Source organism: Lissotriton helveticus, chromosome 8 (genome assembly GCF_964261635.1).
Source record: "Lissotriton helveticus chromosome 8, aLisHel1.1, whole genome shotgun sequence".
NCBI lineage: Eukaryota > Metazoa > Chordata > Amphibia > Caudata > Salamandridae > Lissotriton > Lissotriton helveticus.
In genome coordinates this window covers 990,878,662-990,894,318 of record NC_136069.1, presented here as the reverse complement: position 1 = coordinate 990,894,318, position 15,657 = coordinate 990,878,662, and the positions used below count along the sequence as shown (strand labels likewise).

Sequence of the window (15,657 nt, the reverse complement as noted above, 5' to 3'; positions counted from 1 at the left end):
CTTATCCGCATGGAATGTGTAAATGGAGGTTTGGAGTTAAAAGCTTGTAACTAACTCATCCTCCTAGCAGAAGTGATTGCAACCAGAAATAACGTCTTAAATGCTAGGAACCTTAAGGGACAGTTATGTAAAGGTTCAAAGGGCGAACCCATTAAGAAAGCGAGAATCAAATTTAAATCCCACTGAGGCATGATTAAGGGAGTGGAAGGAAACCTATTTGTGAGTCCTTTAATGAATCTCATAAATATAGGAGATTTAGAAAACGAGGGTTGATCCGTTAAACAGAGAAAAGCCAACAAGGCAGACAAGTAGCCCTTAACAGTAGCTTCTGCACAACCCTGTTGAGACAGGGAAAGAGTGAAACTCAGAATATCAGACAAATGGGCCTGCAAAGGATCAATTGATCTCTCTCCACACCATTTAACAACCTTGGCCAACCTACCAGAATAGACAGATTTGGTGCAGTGTCTACTATCTGATAAAATAATATCAACCACATCCGGTGGGAGAGAGAAATAACTCTGGTTGTTGGGTTCAATTTCCAGGCATGACGGTGCAGGCTCTGGAGGTCGGGTTGTAAAACCTGCCCCTGCAACTGCGAGAGGAGGTCTGCCCTGAGAGGGAGACGAAGCGGAGGATGCAATGAGAGGTAAAGGAGGTTGTGTACCACACCCTTCGCAGCCAATCTGGTGCGATCAATATGACTTAACCTGGTCTTGGCAAATCTTTTCCACAGTCAGATGAATCAAGGGTATGGGAGCAAACGAGTAAAGACGAGAGCCCCAATTTAACAAAAATGCGTCTCCCAATGCCCCCCGCTTCGGATACTGGAGGCTGCAGAACGATGGGCATTGCGCGTTCTCTTGAGTGGCAAATAGGTCCAACTGAGGGAACCCCCATTTCCTGAAAATGTGAAGGATTACCTCAAGATAGAGGCGCCACTCGTGATCGGCAGAGTACTGCTGACTGAGACTGTTGGCAGGCACATTCAGTTCCCCGGCAAGATGATTCGCGATCATGCAAATCTGATGGTCCTGAGCAATGTACCCTCTCATTTTTTTCCTCTGTGTAGGGTCTCTGTGCGCTGCAACCAAGACTATGTGCACCAGGAACCAGTCGTCGCGAGGGGGTGCAGCGCCCAAATATCACTCCAAACTTTTGCTTAAGCAAGTGAAAAGACAGTGCATTTCCACACATGCAGCACCACATGAATTGTCTTAAAGCAGGCTTTCAATGTAGATACACATGCCAAGACATGAATTGGTTACACAGGCAAGTACACTTCAGGTTCAGAAAAGCACAGGACTCCAATGGTGGTACTGTAAAACAATTTTACTAAAGATCCTCAACTCAAGCACTGTTCATAGGGGGGTGAAATGTTAGGGGCCTATACAAGATCGCACATATACACAATTACATAAGATATTTATAATTTGATGTGCAAGCTACGGAGTAATGTGTGGATATCCTATCAGAGATAGTTTGTGAAATCCAGGAAAACATGTAGTGTGGAAGAGGGCCATTCACACTAGTTGAGTGCCATCACTGTTAATCGGAGAATGGGTGCGGGGCAGGTTGTGATCCTTTTTGAAAGTATTTATGCTATTTGCTGCAGCAGTTATGCATGTACAAGGTGCTGCACATTACTTTGGAATGGCACACAATCAGCCCAGCAGCCGCGTTCTATTAACAAAAGAAATGCAGAGTCTCAAACACGACGTGTGCTTTCAAAATCCTGAGTTTTTAAACAACCAAAAGGCTGAGGACCTGTTTCTTGCTGAATTTTTATGGTGCCTAAGATTACTCTAATACACGGGTACTCAAAGTATGGCCCGCTGACAGACAGCAGCCCGGCAAGCCTTCCTTGGCGGCCCGCGGACCTTACAGATATCGTACCGGTGTTTTTTTTTTAAGTGTCAGCAAACACCGCTGGTACTGCTCTGTGGGGGCCGGGCGATTCCAGCCACAGTCAGAGTGGAGCTGCAGGGGCGCTAAGAAGAGGTGAACAAAGCCTCCTTAACATGTAAATGGTCTTTAAGACCTGTGAAATACTGGGGTGCGGCTGTGTGTGTGCCCGGGAAGCTGTGTCAGCCCGGGCTGACACACACACACGCGAAGGGGGGGGAGGACAGCGGGTGAGGTGACAGAGGACAGCAGGAACTGAGAGCCTGGTGAGGTGAGGAGGGCAGAAGGAGTGAGAGCCCGGTGAGGTGGGAGGGCAGCAGGGAGTGAGAGCCCGGTGAGGTGGGAGGGCAGCAGGGAGTGAGAGCCCGGTGAGGTGACGGAGGGCAGCAGGGAGTGAGAGCCGGGTGAGGTGACGGAGGGCAGCAGGGAGTGAGAGCCGGGTGAGGTGAGAGAGATAGAGATAGAGACAGATAAAGACATATAGAGACAGAGACAAATAGAGGCAGAGACAAATAGAGGCAGAGACAGATAGAGGCAGAGACAGATAGAGGCAGAGACAGATAGAGGCAGAGACAGAGGCAGAGACAGACAGAGGCAGAGACAGATAGGGGCAGAGACAGATAGAGGCAGAGACAGATAGGGGCAGAGACAGATAGAGGCAGAGACAAATAGAGGCAGAGACAGATAGAGACAAGGGCAGACAGAGCTAGATAGGTTCAGAGACAGGGACAGGCAGAGACAGATAGAGGCAGAGACAGAAAGCGATAGAGACAGAGAGAGAGACAGAGAGAGACAGAGATAGAGGCAGGGGCAGATTGAGTCAGAGACATACAGAGACAGATAGAGGCAGAGACAGACAGAGATAGAGACAAAGAGAGATAGAGGTAGAGACAGAGACAGACAGAGACACGGACAGACCGAGCCAGATAGAGGCAGAGACAGGCAGAGACAGAGAGGGAGACAGAGGGAGGGAGACAGAGACAGGGACAGACAGAGACAGATAGAGGCAGGGACAGTAACAGACTGATACAGGCAGAGTGACAGGGAGAGGGAGATAGGGTGAGGGAGACAGAGGGAGGGAGAGAGACAGAGAGGGCGGGAGACGGAGAGAGAGATGGAGAGGGAGACGGAGAGGGAGACGGAGAGGGAGACGGAGGGAGGAAGAGAGAGGGAGGGAGAGGGAGGGAGGGAGAGGGAGGGAGAGGGAGAGAAAGGGAGAGAAAGGGGGACAGAGGGAGGGAGGGAGACGGAGGGAGTCAGGGGGAGACTGAGTGAGAGAGAGGGAGACAGGGTGAGGGAGACAGAGGGAGGGACAGAGACAGAGAGAGAGAGGGGAGACAGAGAGAGGGAGACAGAGAGAGGGAGGCAGAGAGAGGGAGGCAGAGAGAGGGAGGCAGAGAGGGAGGGAGACAGAGAGAGGGAATCGGAGGTAGGGAGGCAGAGGGAGCGAGTCATGGAGAGACAGAGGGAGGAAGAGGGAGACAGACCGAGGGAGGGAGACGGACAGAGGGAGGGAGACGGAGTGGGAGGGAGGCAGAGGGAGCGAGTCAGGGAGAGACAGAGGGAGACAGACAGAGGTAGGGAGACAGACAGAGGTAGGGAGACAGACAGAGGGAGGGAGACAGACAGACAGAGGGAGGGAGACAGATAGAGGGAGGGAGACATGGGGAGGGAGATAGAGGGAGGGAGATAGAGGGAGGGAGGGAGACAGAGAGAGGGAGACAGACGGAGGGAGACAGGCGGAGGGAGACAGACAGAAGGAGACAGACAGAGGGAGGGAGACAGAGGAAGGGATGGAGATAGAGGGAGGGAGGGATGGAGATAGAGGGAGGGAGGGAGGGAGGGAGATAGAGGGAGGGAGATAGAGGGAGGGAGACAGAGAGAGGGAGACAGACAAAGGTCTGTATTTGCTCTGGCTCGGACCACCGCATCCACCCCGTGGCATACTTTTGTGATGTATTTTTAAGTTTCTCTGCCTCTGTTAACATCCCCGTGTGAGAGAGTTGCGCTGTTCCGAGGGCCGGCAGCAGCCCGGGAGGGCGCGTTTGGCGCTGTGGCTGACACGTCTGCAATCAGGAAGCCACACGGACAGGCAACACAAGGCCCACAAATAGGAATAGAGCGATGCAGCATGTGCCAGTTGCCTTTCAAAACCGGTGCACGCTTGCCATGGGACTCCAAACCTTCCCTCTCTTCACACGCCCGCCTCCGCCACTGCTCAATAATAGTAAAACCTAAGCAAAGCGAGTTAAATCTAGGCAGTGACATAAAATCCTGCCCAGGTAAGCCTGCAGATACATTAAAAACAGGGCAGTAAGACAAGAAGGGTGTATAGCACGTGACCATTGTCGGATTGGCCCACAGGGGAACCAAAAGCAGCCCTGGGAAAATGCTCAAACCAGCCCCACTCTTTTTTTCTCCTCTTGCAACCTCTCTCTTTCCATCCATCCATCCATCCATCCATCCATCCATCCATCCATCCTTTAACTCTCCTTCTCTCAGGGCCGTAGCAGAGCTAGCCCACATTTTTATCTGGAGTCACTAAAACTGATGGTCACTCAGTAGAATGTTTCATTCTGCTAAAGTATTGTCATCTTCATGGAGGGTGTAGAATAAAGGCGTATCCAAGCCCTTTGTTTGCGGCTACTCGGGGCAGTGCTTTCAAGTTCCTCAGTCCCATACAAGATTAGGTCATCCATTCCAGATTTATTCATTGCTTTCTGGGACTTGCAGTTCTGTTTTCATAATGGGATAAACAGGCCAACAGACCCAGGATTAAACAGCAAAAATCTGAACTGGGCGAGCTATTCATGCAATGCCCTAGGAAACTTGAAGCCTCTGTGAAAGAGAAGTGCTGGCAATGAAGATCTTCGATTACACTGCTGGTGCTACTGTTGTGTAGCATCTGCCCCTGCAGTATAGAGTGGAATTGTTGAGTATAGCCTCTTTATCACCTTTGTGTGGCAAACCTATGTGAGCACTGAACTCACTGATGTGATCTAGTGGCTTGTTTTACATGTATGGGACCCGGAGACCAGTATGTTAATTTTGGCTTTCCCAGGTGCACAAACTGTGTGATCCTGGATTAATCATTTTACTCTTATGCACTTCAAATAATGTCTCTCCCTAAATGGGGAGCATTTAAAAATAGGATTAGCAGACCAATGTAGTGTTATATTGAAAATGGACCTTGACGTTTGCATATACTCATGCACACACACAGATCTTTTCCCCTACAAACCCTTCGTGCAAAGACCAGACATGCGAGCATGCACTTCAACACTCACACACACTTTTTAAATAGCTTTTGATATAACAGGTATTTCTAAACCATCTATTTGTAAAGCGCACGTTCACCAGTGGCCGTGGATATATTGGCGCTGAACAATAGATATTTATTGTTACCCAACTTAATGGTACACACTCTATCGAACTCAGAAGGATGAACGTGAGTGGACCCGCCGGGGTTTGAACTTGTGACCTTGGGGTCAAACACGGCCCTACAGCCACGCATAGTCCACTATGCCACCAGACCCGGCTCTGTTGGAGCCAACATTTCTGTTTAAATCTGCTAATGATGTAGCAGATGGTACACTATGCATCAAAATCGTGAATACCTTAAGTAGTGCAGGGTGCAGTGGAGCTGGTGGCGGGACGCGACGGCTACGTGAGTGCCGTGGAACCCATGTGGTACGCATGCCCCACGGAGCTGTGTGGGCGACCCTGGCTTCTCGGCATATGTGAAGCCCGAGGTGATGAGTAGCGTATGGCATGAAGAAGAGGTGTCCTGCTGTGCAACAACACTGCCCTCGATGACAACGGAACAGTGAGTACAAGGAGGCATCGGCCGCCATTGCCCCCCATCGGACCACCCTTGTGTACGCTGCTTTCTATTTGCGGACTCCTGGGAATTGAGGGCTCTACGCGTTGACTCTGCCAAAACGAGTCCACCCTGTTTCACATCAAGATCTCCCCGCCCCCAGCAATGGCGAAATGTGCCTGGCGTGTGAGCGAGGGGCTGCCGTTCTCGCTCCTCTAATTTCGGACCTCGGATCCTGCTGGAGGTTTTCACGGCCGAGCCCGGACTGAGAAGCAGCATAGTAGAGTAATACGGAGCATTCTTCAATCATCCAGCAGCGTTTTGTTTCCCGTTTTTCGACCTGTTCTCAACTTAGAGGCGTTGGTCTACAGCGTCACGCTTTCCCCGCTTTTCCTGCCAGGTGTGGACGGCGCCTGCTCGAGGTAAGGAGAGGAAGGCAAGAGTGGCCAAACGGCGCTTTAGTGCGGGACGACAGAAGCTGCTTTTGGGGGGTCCAGCCTGCGGTATCTTTAAAACCTTGGTGGGAACTCTGACACAGTGAGCCACAACAACTGCGCTCACCCCACTAGAAATCAACGTTTTGATATCCCAACAGCCACACTCGACCCTGGTGGGACTCCGTGTCCCAGGGTGCTCTCTGCCTCTAATCTGCCTCTAATCAGCTGCCTCAGGCGTGGGGGAAAGAGCCAATCAGTGCTCAAAAGCGCTGCTGCTTTTCACGCGGGTGCCGCAGTGTGCAAAGGACCTTTTGCCTGAGCTTTGTTGGTAGTAACGCCGAAGGTATCCAGAAGGACTCGAAGTCCCAGTATCCCTACAACCTGCTGCCTAGGGGGCCATTTGAACTTGTGTGCCAAAGCTGCTGGGGGTCTTGCCGCTTACCTTGTCTCCCTCCCGCCGCCGCAGTTACGAACGCGGCCGCCGAGCGGAGGGAGACTTCAACTCCCAGGTGCCCCAGAATCGAAAGTGCCGGAGGAGCGCACGGAGGCATCCATAAATTCACCGACAGCACCAGCGCCGCGGGAGCGCCGCGGGAGCGCCGCGGGAGCGCCGCGGGAGCGCCCGGGGCTAAGCCCGGGCCCTCTGTGGCCCTCCGTGGTCTGAAGGGGTCGGGACGGGCCCACTCCCTTGTCTGTTCTGTCTGTTCTGTGAGAAGAGGTAGAGTGACTCCATTTACTAATTGACTATCTTTGTGGTTTTGATTTATCCTACTTTAATAATGTCACGCAAGGGGGACACAAACATTGCTTCAGAGAGGGGTCCGTGCCAAGGGCTACAAGAGCATCACTTGAATAGCACCAGCACACTGCCTACTGTTCATGAGATAGACTACAACTCTCCTTGCCACTCTCTACTCAGTATGCAATCTCCCTTACAAACTCCAGTCAGAGCGCAAAATCTGTCTTTGTGGGATGAATTAAACACCTTGTGCAACACCAAGTACGCCATAGTGAAATCACCTTCTCCTGTTAAAGGCACCAGCTCTTCATGTACTAACGGTAGCTTACGGGATCCATCCTTTTCACCTATGAAAGACAATATCCAAGATCTAGCCCTTCCCCGGCCTTTACCCACTAAAAGGAAGCACTACGAGGACAATCCCGAAGGGAATCATTCCAAATTACAAAAACTATCCGTAAGTCCTACTTTACCTACTTTACCTGTCAACAACCTGCCTACTACCATGGAGTCCACAGATAAATCAGACAATACATTACTCTACCCCCAGTTGTCTCTATTGACCCAGATTGAGCATCTTGTCAAAGCTATCATTTCTCCACTAGTTGATAAAATGAATTCTATAGGGGAAAGGCTCTCAGGTCTAGAGAACACAATCGCGACCATTCTGACACCTATCAATAATATGGGAACACCTAACCGTTCCCAGCCACTTACAACCCTGGTAACAACTAAGCCAACTCCTAAATGTACAAACGCCCAACCTACATCACAACCACCCAAAATCCCAGCCCCAATTGCACCCAAAGCCCCTTTTAAACCTGCTCCATCAAGGTTCACAGGGGTTAGAACAGAATTAAACATACCACCACGTATACACCTTCCTCCAGAAGCCGTGCCATATGTGTCCGTTCTTTCAGGAGTACCAGCACTTGCTTTCGGGAAAGCCGAAAGACAGCAGGACCTATTAAATAAGGTCATATTCTGGCTGGGGAAAAATAGACTCCTACCATCGGACCAAGATGGCGGAATCCTGAGCGTTAGAAGGGTGAGCTGGCTGGGCTCGTTACCTAAAAACATTCCCGGGGACTTGGTACTGGTTTAAATTCAGGAATAGGAACATCGTCCCGTACCTAAGATCTTGCCCGCCCCAAGAAGGAGATGGCTCTATATGCACTTGGGACCTACTTGACTTTTATCCTTGTACGCCAAACATTCCCCTGCTTAGACCAACAGTAGAGCATCACCATATGCTGGGAAGGGGGGTTCGTGTATCCAGTGGCATTAGTTTCTCCGCTCTGAATAGATTCGAACCACTACACAATTGTCGCAACTTTTGATTGCTCTCTGTATTACCATAGTCGATAATGATAAACTGTATGATTAACATGTCTTACTATCGAATTCTGAGGTTGGGCAAATGTCCTTTTAACTTGTAGTCATATTGGTATTGTATGTATGCATTTATTTTTAAGATTGTTTTATATGTACGCTTTTATGATTTTAAAACAAAATCGAATAAAGCTTTATCGACCGATCGAATACCTTAAGTATGTGGAATTTTTCATGTTAGCAGAATCACATAATTCCCGTGCCAATCATCATAGGCCGTGGTTGACAGTGCAGGGGCGAAGGGTACCGTAGTGTAGCAGATTAGCAAAGTTAGAGTATATATACAGAACACACCACAATGAGACTTGTTAAGTAATGGTGAAAAAGAGGGGAGAGGCAGGGCTGTGGGTGGGTGGGGTGAACAAGGAAGTAATGTTAATGCAATATCTCCAGTTTAATATTACAAACACTCACAGGAACAGTACAAAATGGCAAAATGTAAGTACAATTAATAGGATTGCAAGTACACATTTCAAACAGTAGTGGATGCAAAGGAGGAGAAAGTAATATAATATCCAGATGCAGAAAAGAACATTTTCCATGTAAGTGCATGTAGCTTCTCCTAAGGGTGACAAAGACCGATCCGTTACCCTTCACTTCATTAGTCACGGGATGACATCGGGAAGCATTGATGGCTATCATCTTTTTATCACTCCACTCCGGCTTGTCTTTTCTTTAGTGTAAGCTGCAGGGCTGATTGTGACCCTTTGATGTAGTATTCAAGTTAATTCCCGTGCACAGGGGCGCCGAGATTAACACTGAATACTAACACAAAGGGTCACAATCAGCCCCGTAGCTGTGCACAATTAAGAAAAGAAAAGCAGAGTCTCCAACACAGCGTGTGCTAAAGCACACGTCGTGTTGGAGACACTGTTTTTCTTTTCATTAGTGCAAGCTGCGGGGCTGATTGTGACACTTTGAGGTAGTTTTCATGTTAACTGCAGCGCATACGGGCGCCGCAATTAACATGAATACAGTCTTGCACGATTAGATGTCGTTGTGTGCGCGCTAAATTCAGCACACTGCGCGCTTCAGGTGACAAAGGTGCGCGCCCGCGCAGCTTATTGGGAACTGTGGTCCTGAGCCCAGAACCAGAGTTGCAGAGCCTCTCTGTAAAGAAGATACAACCCCACTCCTCCCAGCTTGTTGATGTACCACATTGTGGTAGTGTTGTCTGTTAGGAGCTGAATAGACTAACTGCGAAGGGAGAGAAGAAAGGCCTTGAGAGGCAAATGTATTGCCCACAATTCCAAGAGATTGGTGATAAACAACCTCTTGTCTGGAGACCAAAGGCCTTTGACCTCCAGATCCCCATATGAGCACCCCACCGAGAGTAAGCACCCACACACGGTAGTGGTGGGTTATGATGTCACACTTCAAACAGGCAAAATATTAACAGATAGGGGTACACTTCGGCTGTTACTGTGTCTTATTCAAACGATTTTTGGTAGGTGCCACTCAGGGTAAGATATCCCACTACCCAGAATATCAATTTGAGCAAGTCAAATGGCTTGCTCGAAATACAAGAAAGACTGTACCCCGGCACTCTAAGTAGTATGTATACAATTCATAAACAACTTTCGTTAGCGAAAAAGAACATCATTTGATGATGGAAGAAAACTTTCCAAACCAGGTTTAAATAGGCAAGAAGCAATCAAGTGATTACACAATAATTTATTACAACAAAGTCATTTAATTTGAATTTGAAAACCATCCAAACATTTGGAGAAAACGCCGCTTCATTAGGTGTAATGGAGGTTTCAAATCTTGACTTGGTTGCACAGAAACAGCCAACGCGCGTTTCGTCACCACCGTGACTTTCTCAAGGCTTAATTTGATGTCAGATGAGCCCGTAATAATCCCTCAGTTGTGGCTCTATGAGTTCGGAATGCAGTGCACCCCTTGTCAGCAATACAAAAATGTGCACGTCTGTAGATTAGCCACTAATTCCACAGTAGAAATTTCTTTAAACACTGTATGGCAAGATGGAGTTTCTTTATACACACGATAATTGTATCTTCCCAAAACATAAATCAGGAAGCATGGAGAAACATCTCGCCGTGGGTACTGTGATAAGACCCATAGAAGGTGTCCGTCCGCAATACCGGCACCTTCGCACGCCCGTTTTCCGTGTCAACACCGAAAACGGGCGTGTGAATATACATACTACTTAGTGCCGGGGTTCAGTCTTTCTTGTACCCCACCGAGAGTGGAGGCTCCCATCACTACTGTTACCACTATAGAAAGAGGTTGAAACTGCTTCCCTTAAGACAGCCTGCCTGGAACACTCTACCATAACAACTCCGATGCAGTGTCTCTGGAGATGCTGATCACCTCTTTGAGATCTCCGTAGTGTCAAAACCACTGCCTGCAGAGGTACCACTGGAGGGCCCTCATATGCCAGTGTGCATGGTTGACCAACAGTATGCAGGAAGCGAATAGACCAAGCAGGTTCAAAACCTTCAGGACTGGAACAGCTGCTCCATTCGGAAAAAGCAGAATTATAGTCTGGATGTCTTGTATCCTCTGTAGAGGCGGGAGGCATGACTTACAGTAATGTCCAGTACTGCCCCTATCAACAGGTTGCCTTGAGAAAGCACCAGGTGAGATTTGTGTACATCTATTGAAAACCCCAAGTTGAACAACAGTTGTGTTGTTACTTGCAAATGATGCAACACCATCTCTGGTGACTTCGCTGTGAGCAGCTAGTTGTCTGGATAGGGGAAAACAGGACCCTCGATCATTTGAGATGTGCCGCTACCACTGCCATAACCTTTGTGAAGACCAGAATTGCGGAAGTAAGACCGAACAGAAGGACCACATACTGGTCGTGTTGAGTCCCCCACCAGTAAAACAAAGATCCTTCCAATGCGACTTCAGGATGGGAATGTGAAAATATGCATCCTGCAGATCTATTGACACATCCAGTCATCCTTCTGCAGCGCAAGAAGAACCTGAGCCAGGATCAACATCTTGAATTTCTCCTGTTTGAGGTAAACATCCATGACCCCGAGGTCTAGGATCGGCCTCAAGCGACCTTACTTTTTGGGAATCAGGAAGTACCTGGAGTAGCATCCCTGACCCCTTTCCTGCTCCAGACCACCTCAATTGCACCTTTTTCAGTATTGACAGATTGTCCTGCTAGAGCGCTTTAGTAACAGACCTCCAATGTTGTAGAAAATGAGACGCCCGTCGTCCCACGGGTCAAGCATGCTCTAGGTTGGCAGAGCTAGAGTTGGTTCCCTACTGCGCCAGTTGGAGGGTCAGAAGAGGAGGAGGAGGAGACATGCTACACTCCGCACTCGACCTCCCCTGTAAGAACTACACAGGGATTTGACTGCTGTTGCGGCTGCTGCCTGGCACGAAATGATAAGGTCCTGCTAAATCCACGAAACCTGAGATATCCAAAGCTTTTGGGCTGAGACTGGAGACCCAAAGATCTTGCTGTGGCTCTACTGTCTTTAAAGCGCTGCAGCGCAGAGTCCACTTTGGCCCCAAAAAGTCGTGATCCGTCAAAAGTCAGGTATAACAGGGTGGTGTGGACATCAGGGGAGAACCCCGAACCCCGTGACTACGCGTTTTTCCTGGTCACTACAGATGATCCCATCACCCTGGCAACCAAATTTCAAGTGTCCAGACCGGACTGTACGACCTGGTGGGCTGCAGCTTGAGCATTCTTAAGAACCTCTGAAAAACGACCCTGAACGTTCTCTGGTAGTTTTGGGAGCACTTCCCTGGGCGAGCCCATAGGTGTGTGGATGTAGCGACCCAAAAGGCATGTAGCATTTGTCCATTTGAGAGCCATTCTGCCTGAAGAGAATACCTTTTTCACAGATTGCTCTATGCGTTTGTACTCCCTATCTGCAGGTGTTGATGGGAATGACCGCGCAGACTGCTTTGAGGAGCACTAAGCCTGGACGACCAAGCTTTCCAGTGATGGATGAGTGGACAGGAAAGCAGGATCCCCCAAAGCCACCTTATACCTCCTCACCACAGACCTGGACACTGCTGGAGCAGTCATCGGCTTCTGCCACAAATCAAAGATGGGCTCAGTCAAAGCCTCGTGAAAGGGAGTAAAGGCTCAGAGGTAGAAGAAGGGGAATGGAGCACCTCTGTCAAAATATTAGATTTCAACTCTGCTGTGGGAAGAGGCAACTCCAGTTGATCCACTGCCTTCCTGATAAGAAGTCACCTCCTGCGTTGGGAGACCTGTTGGAGATGAGTTTTCATTCAGGAGAAGTATCTAGACCACTAAACTCCTGCAGACCTTCGAACTCCTGATCAGGAGCCACAATCTCCCCTTCCTGAACTCCTCCTGCTGCTCTTGGTACTCCTCCTCTACCGTTAACCGCTGTGCCTCTCTTCTAGACCTCATCAGTGGAACAGACGCCGGTGACTTCGGGATCAGTGAAGGGAGATCTACCGGGGCAGTAGACGCCACCAGTTGAGTTGATGCCGGTTCAGAACTGGACGGCGCCGGGGAAGATCTATCCAGAGATTATACTGGCGTCAAAAATCTCGGCGTCGGGAGAGGCCAACTCCCTGAAGCCATTGGCATAAAAGGCATAAGAAGTTCCTGAGGGGAATGAGGTGGCAAACCTCCCTCGGAGTATGCCAGTGACCCATGGGGCCAACAGGTGCACCAGTAGGGTTTGCTGCTCTGGGGAACAAGCTCAGAAAATGCGATTGATCCGGACCCAGAGTCGGCAAGGCAGGATACCCTGCATCTGGTACTGCAGGTTCTGAAGACGCTCCAAGAGGCAACACATTTGGTCCCGGCTATGACGCCATAGACCCTGGAGCCAGAGGTGGAGTGGTCGGCTTCGGCAACAGTGTGGCAGGTTAGGTTAGTGGCAGTTCCTGGTTGCCACTGGGAGCCAGCACGCTTAAGGGGCAACACTGTGGCACATGTATATATTTTAAAGTCTTGTATTGTGGCATCGCGGCGCTCTGCATGCTCTGAGGCAGGCGCTTAGCTTTTAAACATTTATTGTTTAAACTTTTATTTTTGTATTGTGTGATCACCTGTTGTGCTCCCATCCGCCCCGGGCCATCGCGGCTCCTCTTGCCGTTTGTTGTGGAGGGTGGCTCTCTCACCGCGGCTCTTCGTGCCGGTCGGTGGAGAGCGCGCGCCATATTGGGAGGAGCCTGAAGGGCACTTTGACCCGAGTCAGCGGTCTAGCTGCCTGAGGCTCCCTCCCATAAAACGCAATGTGCCTACGTCAGCGCAGCGGACGAGCGCAGCGGGCCCGATGATGGCACGCCGAAGGTAAACCTAAGGTAAGCCCGTCTGCGCCCGTCCGCGAGCGTTCGGGACCAGGGGCCACAGATTCTGGCCAAATTTACACCTACTCTGCCTTTGATTTACTCACATTTAGACCCTCGGAAAATCGGTGCCCTCCTTTACCCTTGCACATATTAAAACGTACCTCTCAGTACGGTATTTCTAAAGTCAAGACTTTAGTACCTGACTTTAAGCCCAGGAAATCTTCACATATTAGCCCTTCTTTGTCTACCAATTCTACGTCAGAGTTTCGTTGTATATATCTTAATACACGCTCAATGATTAAACATCAGTTGGATATTTTTCTTATATTGACCTCTGATAAACCAGATATTCTTTTTTTAACAGAAACCTGGCTTATTCAAGATTCACTGCCAGATATTCTTGCATCTCTCCCTTCTGATTATTATATTATTGCGGCCAACCGTCCACCTGGGAAAATGGGCGGAGGAGTAGCCGCTATCATTCTTAAATCTCATCAATTTCGAGAACTTTCACCTCTATCTCTTACGGATACAGAGAATATTGTCATTAAGATTGACACTGAAAGCGGGGCTCTGCTACTAGTTTTACTGTACCGTCCCCCTCAATCTATGCCTACCTTCCCTTCATTATTAGCAGAACAACTGGCCTCTTATGTGACTAATTATTCCAAAATTATTTTAATTGGGGACCTTAACTATTGGTTTGACAATATGGCCGTGGACCCACAGGCAGCAGAACTTAAGGACCTATTACTGGACATGAATTTAATTCAGCACATGCACTCCTCTACCCATCAGAAAGGTCATAGTTTGGACCAAATCTGGTCCTATAATATTTCCCTGCTTCCCCCCTCCATAAGACCTTGTATTTGGTCAGATCATTTTTTCATAAATTTTTCATTTACGGTTAACGGGACTATTAAATCTATGTCGCGGGCGGATGGGGAAATTAGGAAATGGAAGTCCATTAATCTACCGGCTTTTTTAGACACTCTTGCCATTACCCTGCCCCCAGAATGTAAGGATATAGAGTCCAGGGAGGAGTCGCTGTCACAATGGTTGCGACAGGCCGCGGATATCCATGCTCCCCTTGTGAGTTTCCCTAGATCACGTATGAATGATGCCCATAAATGGTTCACTCCGGAACTGAAAAAGTTAAAGCTTGAGACAAGACAAAAAGAAAGGAAATGGAGAAATAGTTACTTATCACAAGATAAAGTGATCTATTGTTCTGCTCGGAAAAATTATCAAAAGATTATCCTTAAACATAAAACTGATTATTTTTTGACAAAAATTTTAAATTCTGTAAATAAATCTAAGGAGGTGTTTAACATAGTGAATGATCTTTGTAATAGCGACAGAACAGCTCCTCTCGTAATCCCTAACACAAAAATTATGTGACTCACTAAATGACTTTTTTAGGGAAAAAAATGTCACTATAAAACAAAGTATAACCAGCTCCCCTATTCCAATTCTGCTGGCTGATACTTTTCACAATCCCTCCACATTAGATACTCTTCCTCCCATCGATCTTAAAACTTTCTCAGAACTTCTTTTGCGAGTTAAGTCTGGATCACCTGACGACACTTGCCCTCCTCACATTTTTAAAGAAATAGGTTTAGCCATTCCACAAAGCATTCTTTCTCTTTTAAATGAGTCACTTGCACAGGGCAAGGTACCTAGCAGCTTTAAGAGCGCATTGTTAATCCCTATAACAAAGAAACCTGGTATTGACCCACATGATCTAACTAACTATAGGCCGATTTCCCTTTTACCCTATTTGTCTAAAATTCTGGAAGCCCATGTCTCCAATTGCCTCTCAAGTTTCATTGAAATGTCGGAATACCTGGAACCGAATCAGGCAGGCTTCCGCCCATGTCATTCCACTGAGACCGTGATACTTGCTGTTCAGAATACCCTCAGATCTATGCGGACAAAGACATCCACCAGGCTTTGGTGCTCCTTGATTTGTCGGCCGCAGTCGACACGGTTGACTATTCCATTCTTGTCAGCCGTGTCGAGCAGGCCGGCCTCAGGGGATCCACTCTGAGTTGGTTGACTTCTTTTATTTCTGAACGCACGCAATCCGTTAGATT

General features: G+C 48.5%; 1 protein-coding gene across 2 annotated transcripts in view; it reads right to left on the bottom strand.

The window, feature by feature from the left end:
• LOC144771845 (omega-amidase NIT2) overlaps nt 1–15,657 on the bottom strand; it is a 555,629-nt gene that overhangs the window by 402,587 nt on the left and 137,385 nt on the right. The window lies entirely within an intron of this gene.